Below are 8,913 nucleotides of genomic sequence, written 5' to 3'. Positions count from 1 at the left end.
AAAGCAATGTGGCGTAAAAACACAACAGAATGTAGGGGTGCTGAATGGACTCGGTTATTTCCATGATCTCATTTCTCCCTGATACCATCATGTGCCCATTGGGTCAGAAAGTTGAACTCCTTTTCTTTCCTTTTGGAGAACAAAACAGGGTCACAGCATGGAGTTTAAATGGCTGCACGTGCAGCCTGGCAACCACTGTTGAAAGCCATATCTAACGATAGAGGGATCTAATATCACGTAAATGGATTAAAATTAAAACTACAGTTTTTACCCTGAAGGGTGAAAGGAGGGGCAAAATGCCATTGATTCTATGGTTGTTTCACTTGTGAGGAGTGTTGACAGGCTTTATTCTAAATACTTCTGAAAGTTCCTGAGCACTAAGAAGCCTGAGGATCTGTGGTCCTCAGTGAGTGCCTCTAAGCCTTAGTCTCATTAACTGTTTTCTGTTTTCAGAGGACGGTCTGAATTTTGGAATAAAAACACTTGAAGAAATCAAATTGCAGAAAATGAAGGAAAAAACTAAGAGACACGGTGGTGAGTTAATATTCCCTGCTTCCTTACCCTGTTCACCTTCATCCTGTGTGATGATTTTTCTTTCAAAAAAAACCTCTTCCAGTAATACCGGGTAGCTGGCTATGCTTTGGTGAATCCAACTATTTTGCCAAAGAAGTGAAATTTGATTGGCTTCAGAATGGCAGGTGATGGTGGCTGGGAGCTGCTTGAGGGATAGACTTCCATGTTTAGCTGGGGGCATCGAGCAACCTGATTCTCAGCCAGCTGGTATTCTAGATGGGAATTCCAAGGGCAACCAGAGGCAAACTAGTCACCTCTCTTATTTGCATGCTCTGGTCACTGTATGTTTGACAGTAATGAATAATTAAAGTTTTTTGTTCTTCGTGATAGTTTTTTCTGTTTGGTAAACTTCCTTATGTTTTGCTTGCTCTGAGCAGAAGGTCCTTCAAGATCTTCTCTTCCTCCCGTCGATTCTATGATTTTTCCTGCTCCGGAAAAGGAAAATGTCCGGACAGTGGTGAGAACTGTGACACTGTCTACAGAGGAAGGTAATAATTCATGCTTTTGTTTTGATTTCATTACTCCTAAACTGGAAGGTTAAGCAAGAAGGAAGGCAATTCACCCCTGTTAGCCTCCTGGTGCTGCCGCCTTCTGTTCAAAACATGCTTTTATGCTGAAAGTCCCTGGTTGTACTGGAAAGCTTTGGTGCTCAGGTTAAGTGCAGTAGCAGGAGAAAGAAAAAAATGTGTCAGTATGCAAATAGGGGGATAACTGAAAAACAGGAGAGTAACGAGAAGAAAGAGCTCTAGAGGACAGTGCTATGTAAGAAGCAATTTCTGAAGCTTTAAAGAGGCTGACAGTGGCACGTGTGGACAGTAGTGCGATAGGAGTCTGTGTATAAATTATATTGTTTAGAGTTGTGCAAATTCCTTTGAAAGGGAAAGAAGTGAAGAAGTACTTCTACCCATAGACATTCACCTTAGAAAGGAATATTTCTCAGCATTTGTACCTAATAATATTCTGCTTGCTTATGCAGCTCTGTTCTGCACAAAGTATAGCTGTCAAGCAGACTCAGATTCATTCTCGACTACATTCAGCTGGAATTTGAGGCAAACACTGAGACTATGGATACTTTTTCTAAGTTAATTATAGTTGAAATATGAGTTTGTGTGGTTTAGCTGTCAAAACAGTGCCTTGCTGGGTTTTTTTTGGACATGGGCTAACAGTATACTATTTCTATTGGCTACTGGTTTCTATGAAATAGAAAAATTTTACTTTTGTTTTAGGGGAGGAACCTGTGGTTCGACTAGATCTTGCTGAGAAACAAGGAAAACGGAAAGCCTCCGTGGGTAAGAACTTTTTATGAGCTGTTATTTAGGTGCCGCCTTCTCTATATGACTGCATTGAAGAGTATTTTTGACGTATGAGAGGAAAATGCGTTGCAGTGGAGATCTGTGTTGACTGCAGAAATGGCAAAAAAACCATTTAGCAGCTGAAAGGCAATTTTATGAAAATATGCTTGAAAAATAGAAGCTTGTGGTTGACTGTTCTCAAATCTTCCTGCAAAGAAATGTTCTTAAAATATTCTTTGTTTTCTCCGTCTGAAGCTGATGTAAGCGCCCTTCCGGTGAAGCGCAGCCTTGCTGAAAGGCTGGGGAAGAAGGTGGAGGTTCCGGGAAATGCTGACAAAGCACCAAAGGGAGGTACAGCTACTGAACAGGCATCTGGATGTGATTCACGGGTTTTGTATTTAGGCTTTCTGTTTGTCCTTTTCCTGCGATGTTTCTTTTTGCATGTTGGCTGAGGTCTTAATCGCCGGGATTCAAAGTTACCTTTCCTGCCTTGTTTTCGAATGTGAACACAAAGTTGACGTTTATGCAGCCTCCCTAATTTGGTCTTTTTCTGTTTTGCAGTTCAAGTTCCCAAGTCTGTGAAGGAGAGGCTAGGATTACCTTCTCAACGGACTAGTACTGCGAAAGGTAACAACTGGCTATTAAATATACTTTCTCCTTCTTCCTTTCCGTGAACTTAGACCGTTTTCATACAGCCCTAAAAAGGAATTCAAATGAAAACAAAGAACTGATTCCTCTTGCTTGAGTGCTGAAGCTCTTCTGACAGCCACTATCAGAAATCTGGCTCTAGGTGTGTGTTTATTTTCCGCTTGTGCCTTGTCAAGGTTTTAAGCTGCTTCTGTGAACCATCATATACAATTAGAATAGAGCCACTGCCGGGAGCAGGAATTTGAAATGCAGTCTGAAAAAGTAATCAAGTAAACTAGCATTTCTGTGTAGCAGCTCTCTCTGGATAGGGCTGGTCTTCAAAATACAACAAGTGGCTCAGAGGAGGAGGAGAATGTTAGGCTATTGTCCTAAGATGCGTTATTGGGAACGCTCAGGCTTAGTTTTCCTTAGTACTGTGACAAATTTTGGAGACTTAAACTATTGTTGGACTCTCTTTAAATGTTGGTGCTTCTCATTTCTTGATGATGACAGGGAAGGCTGCTAAGCCAAAGGGAGAGATCCATGTGAAAACACTGGAGGAAATCCGTCGTGAGAGAGCTCTTCAGAGACGAGAATGTCAAGCCAAAGCCCAGGCTGAATGGCATGGTAAAACCAAAGATCCCAGCGCAGGGGCAAAAATTCAGGGTGAGCCCAAGAAGCAGAGCGTGCTCACTCTTTCCGGGCCCAGCAAAGTGCAGTCGAAGGAGCCGGCAGGTAAAGCCAAGCCAGAAGGAGAAGTGCGTGTTAAAACCCTGGAAGAAATAAAGCGCGAGAAAGCTCTGCGGATGCAGCAGAGTGGAGGAAATGTGCCAGCTCCCCCAGCACAACCTGGACCTGCCCCAGCCGGGCAGAAATCGTTATGGAACACAAAGCTATCAGGTAATAAGATGCTTTAATACCTGCCTCGGTGAGGTGCTTCCCATATTGAGCAAGTTCCGTTTGCTCAGGATCTGCTTTGCTTTTTCCTTCAATGTGGAGGATAAAAGAGTTTAAGGCTACAAAGTTCAAAGGCAAAGAAGGGCCAGAACGTGCAACCATGTCTGTTTTCGTTAATTACGTGATGGTATTCTGTATTTCCCACTAGAAAATTAACACATTGAGGGGCTTTTTAGTCTAATTTTGGTATTCTGTTTTTTTCTGCCATCTGTTTATGGTATGAAGTCCTCCCTGCGTTGAGTTCAAGTTCACCTTCCTCTTTGGCATGTGTTGCTTAACTTGACACGTGTATGTGTTTGTAAAGCATGCATCAGCGTCTTAATGTGGGGGGCCAGTTTCTGTCAAAAATGACAGAGGATCAAAGGCCTCGTTGTTAAGATTATATCAACTTTGTAAAATGAGATTGTGTGAGGGAGATAAGGAGGGCTTAAAGGCTGCATGCACTGCACATTGTAGCCTTTCTCTCTGTCTCATGGGACACGAGGAAATAAACACACAAAGAAAACAAGTACCCAGCTTTCTTTCGTTTCTTCTCCTGCCAGCCAGATGTTAGGTCAGGAATGGGAGACTAGAATATGACTCTACAAATTTGGATTTTGTAGAACAACTTAATAGATTTTGTGGGACATCACTGCAGGGGAGAGGAAGCTGGTACAACAGTTGCATACACTCTCTTGTCTTACTATACCTGCTGCTTTTCCTTTCCTAGAGGGAGCAAGACTTTAAATACAAAAGCTGTCAACATTTGTGAATCTTACTAGACTTCATACAACGTCTTAGAGTATTGCTTGCACTTGGGATCGCTCTGTGTCTGAGTTTCCCTCGTCCTGGATTATGATTTACTGTAGCTATTCAGTTCCTTTGTTCCTTTGTATGGATTGTTGGTAGACGGAGTTTACTATGTGGAAGATATTGCTGAGAATCCAGGCAATGGCAGTGTAATTCTGCTGGCCAAATACAGTTAACTGTGTAGACGGGCCGTGGAAATGAGGAAGAGGATTTTTCATGAGGCAGAGCAAGACTGTATCAGTTCTCTCTTCCTTTTACTCTAGCCAACTTTAACATGTTTGCGAAGCCTTGGGATGGGAAAGTCGCTTCCCCCAAGAAGAAGGCACTGAAACGTAAGGCACCTGGCAGTTTTCCCTCTGCTGTAGCAGCTGTGAAGCCACGGACTGCCTCTGACGCTGACACAATGGGACCTCCAGCCAAAAAAGCAGCTATGGTAAGGACAGGGGCTAATGCAGAAATGGATCCCTTGTAAAATTTACACCCTCCTCTAGGAGAAAAGATGGAAAACTCAAAAGTTCTACAGGCTTTCTGTTTCCTTTTAAATCCAGTAGCTGCCTACAGAATTCTTGTAGTACCCTTCCATATTTATTAGATTAATGGCACTATTTACTTAGTCCTCTGTGATTCTGTGATTTCTCTGGTGTGGAGGATTTTGTCCATTAATGCTGTGTTCTTAAAAGACACAAGATCATTAGTAACCTCCAAGTGAATATTAACTTTCTTCAGGAGCACCTTGGTTTTGTATTTTGGCTAAGGCTCCGCAATGCCAGAGGAGAAGCAGCATGGAGGAAAAAGCTAGTAAGGAATCTTTTACCCATGAGTCCTAAATACTGTTTTGCTGCTTTCTAGGCTGTTCCAGCCACGCTGGAGCACGTCCCAGCCACCAGACTTGAAGAAAATCCCCAAAACAGGTGATGACCACAACTTGTTCTTTTTCTCAATCGGTGTATATCCCCAGTGAAACATAAGTTCTGTCACACGTGGGGAAAAAAGGAGGGTTCTGAGATAATTAAAGCCCAAATCCATCAGAGGAATAAGTCACGTGAAATGACTTTCTAGCAGCTAGCAGGAATGCTTAATTAGACTTACTTTCTTTAAATGCTGCAAGTCGGTACAGCTTTCCAGTGACTTCTTGCTCTGTCTGAATACCTAAATGAGGATGAGGTGAAGTTCTCCTACTTCCTCGTGAGGTGATAAATGATGAGTAGTGTCCTCTGCCTTTTGGTCCTCAAGAAAGCCACCCGAACAAACATACAAGGTGACAAGAGTGCAGGGAGAGCAGAGGGAAGTGATGGCTGCAGATCAGCTTCCTGTAGTGGGGAGCAAACTCTGCTGAGTGTGCCGTGGGAAAAATGACTAACTTAGCAAACAGATATTTGCAGATGGAGACTTCTTAACATTTTAACAGGAAAATTAAGCAAGGTGGCAAAGTGCCTCTTGCTACAAAAATTGAACCATCTTTGCTAGACTCCAGGTGCTCTGGCTTCACAGAGAAACCCCCAAACTGAAAAATGTACCTGCTAATATATTGGGCTCTAAATGTAGCCCTGGGTTAATTGAATAACAATCCCTAGGTAAGATTGAAGTGCAGGAGGGGTTGGCTACGGTTTCAAGAGCCGGTTTGCAGAAAAGGGATTTCCCGTTAAGAAATGGCATATACTGATTGTTCTCTTCCTTGCTCTGCCAAGACCTGAAGCACATCTTGGAAGCCAGGCAGAATCCGTGGAGCCAATGGAGTTCTCAAGCTCGACTTCAGCTTCTTCCCAGCTAGAAGAAGCAAGGACACGCCGGCTGAGTTCCACAGGCAACGCGCCCGTATCTGTAGACGAGGATTTAGAGACGCTACTTTGGGAACTCTCAGACGGCATACTGGAAGCCGAGCTCGACTTGGACCCAGGGAAGGATGAGGATGACCTCCTCCTTGAGCTTTCCAAGATGATTGATGATTGAACTGCATAGTCCTATTGTATATTAAAAAAAAAAAAAAAAAACTCTTCTTCTTGTTGGATACCCCGAGGTGATCCTTTTTCTAACTGAGGCTTTGCAATGAGGCTTTGGGGCCTCCCTTTGAGGGGGGCAGTTGGGAGCTGGTTGTACACCTTTGGGGCCTGAGTCTGGGGTGTGGGGGCTGGGGCTGAGGCCTGGGGCATGCATCTGGGTGGTGGTGGGGGGGGGTCCAGTTCATGGGGGGGGTGGGTTGGGAGCTGCTTGTGGACAGTTGGGGTCTGCATCCGGGTGTGGCTGGGGCCTGCTTGTAGACTTCTGCAGCCTGTGTCTGGTGTTTGGGGGCTTTTCTGTAGTGTTTGGGGATTGCATTTTGGCTTTGGGATGTGTCTAGAGCTTCTGGGGCCTAGCTGTAGTGCTTGGGGCCTGCGTCTGGGGCTTTTCTGTAGCATTTTGGTAGCGTGTTTGTGATTTGGGGTCTGTATCCAGGGTTTTGCCTTTTTTGTAGTTTCCAGCTTTGTGTCTGTTTCTTTGTTGGTTGCCTGGGGTTTGGGGTTTGGATCATTAGTCAGTGTCATTAGCGTCGGGGGGTTGATATGAAGGGTTAGGGTTGTGGTTAGAGTTGTTAGGGTTAAAGAGAATAAGGATTTTAGGGTAAGGGGATCAAGGTTGTGGGAATAAAAATGTTTTTGCACAGAGTTACATCGTTTAGAGGGAGGGAAGGTGGTATTGATATATGCTTGCAGTGATAAGAAAGCTTAACAGACAACCTTGTAAAATGCAGACAACCAGAATCCTTAGAGCAATTGGGTGGAAATCACGGTGTAAGAAACATTACCACCTCAAAGAGGAAAACAGTCAAGAAAAAAATAAAATTGACTAGTAACAGGCCAGCAGCTGTGTATTTTCTGTGAAGCACTGGATAGATTGTGAACATGGATTACCCAGTCAATGGGGAAACTGGGGAGGGTCCTGGTCACCGAGAGGAAAAAAAAAATTATATAAACTGTGTTATGGAACTGGTAGGTGGCTTGTGGGACGCCTGCCATTGCAATCGTGAATAAAAATGCTACCTCACTGAGATACTTGCCTGAGCCTATGGTATTGGTTACAGAGTGTTTCTAATAAGGTGTTAGGGTTTTAAGGTTTCAGGGCTAAGGCACTAGGGTTGGGTTTCAGGGTTAGGGTTTCCAGGGTTTAGGGTTAGGATTTTAAGGTTGTTAGGGTTGGAGTTATAAGGGTTAGGGTTTGGGGGTTAGTGTGTTAAGGTTTTAAAGTATTTTGTGGTTTTAGTGTTGATAGGGTTTTTAGGGTTAGGGTCTTAGGGTTTTAGTTATGGTCAGGTATTTAGGGTTAGGGTTTTAAGGTCTTATTTTTTTTTTTTTTAAGGTTAGGGTCTCCAGCGTTAGGGCTTTGAGAATCTTTACGTTTTGGGTTAGGGTTTAGAGGGTCTTAATTTTTAGGGTTAGGGCTTTTAGGCGTAGGTCTAGTGTGGTAAATTTTATCGGGTTAGGACTGTAAGGGTTTTTAGAGTTAGGGTTTCTTGGGTTTGTTGGGGTAGGGGTTAGGGTTAGATCCGTGGTTGCCATAGGCTTAGGGGTCAAGGTTCTTAGGGGTTAGGCCTAATATTAGGGCGGAAGGCCAAAATAAGAGGGTGGGAGCCCCCCCCAAAATTGAAGGGTTGAAGCCCCAAGTTAGGGGAAGGAACGTCAAAATTGTGGGGTCCCCCAAAATTGGGCGGAAGAACTTTTAATATTAGGGGGGAACCCAAAAAAGGAGGGTGGGGGACTCTACAATCGGTTGTGTCCCCCCCAAATTAGGGGAGGAACCCCCAAAATTGGGTGGGCGAACCCCCAAATTGGGGGGAAGAAGACTTAAATGGAAGTGTGAAATTCCAGAATTGAATGTGGACCCCCCAGAACAGTCTTCAGGGGTTTAGTGTGGTAAATTTTATCGGGTTAGGGCTGCAAGGGTTTTTAGGGTTAGGGTTTCTAGGGTTTGTTGGGGTAGGGGTTAGGGTTAGATCCGTGGTTGCCATAGGCTTAGGGGTCAAGGTTCTTAGGGGTTAGGCCTAATATTAGGGCGGAAGGCCAAAATAAGAGGGGGGGAGCCCCCCCCCCAGAATCGAAGGGTTGAAGCCCCAAGTTAGGGGAAGGAACGTCAAAATTGTGGGGTCCCCCAAAATTGAGCGGAAGAGCTCTTAATATTGGGGGAAACCCAAAAGAGGAGGGTGGGGGACTCTACAATTGGGGGGGACCCCCAAAATTGGTCGGGTCCCCCCAAATTAGGGGAGGAACCCCCAAAATTGGGTGGGTGAACCCCCAAATTGGGGGGAAGAAGACTTAAAAGGAAGTGTGAAATTCCAGAATTGAATGTGGACCCCCCCCAGACCTGGGGAGGAATCCCCAAGCTTGGGGGGGACCCCCAAAATTGGGGTTAAAGCCCCAGATCCCGGGGAGCTAAGCCCCAAATTAAGGGAAGGAACCTCAAACATGTGGTGAGAACCCCAACACTGGGGGAAAGAACCTTAATATTAGGGTGGCAGGCCAAGAAAGGATGGTGGGGGCCTCCAAAATTGTGGGGGGCTTGGAATTGGGGGGAATCCCCAAAATGGAGGGGGAACCCCAAAAGTGGGGGGGGGGCGAAGCACCAAATTAGGGGAAGGAACCCCAAAATTGCGGGGAAGAACTCTGAAATGGAGAGCTGAAAACCCGAAATTGAGGGGAAACCC

The sequence above is a fragment of the Anser anser genome (assembly GCF_964211835.1).
Source record: "Anser anser genome assembly, contig: HAP1_SCAFFOLD_125, whole genome shotgun sequence".
Classification (NCBI taxonomy): Eukaryota; Metazoa; Chordata; class Aves; order Anseriformes; family Anatidae; genus Anser; species Anser anser.
This window is presented reverse-complemented; position numbering follows the sequence as displayed.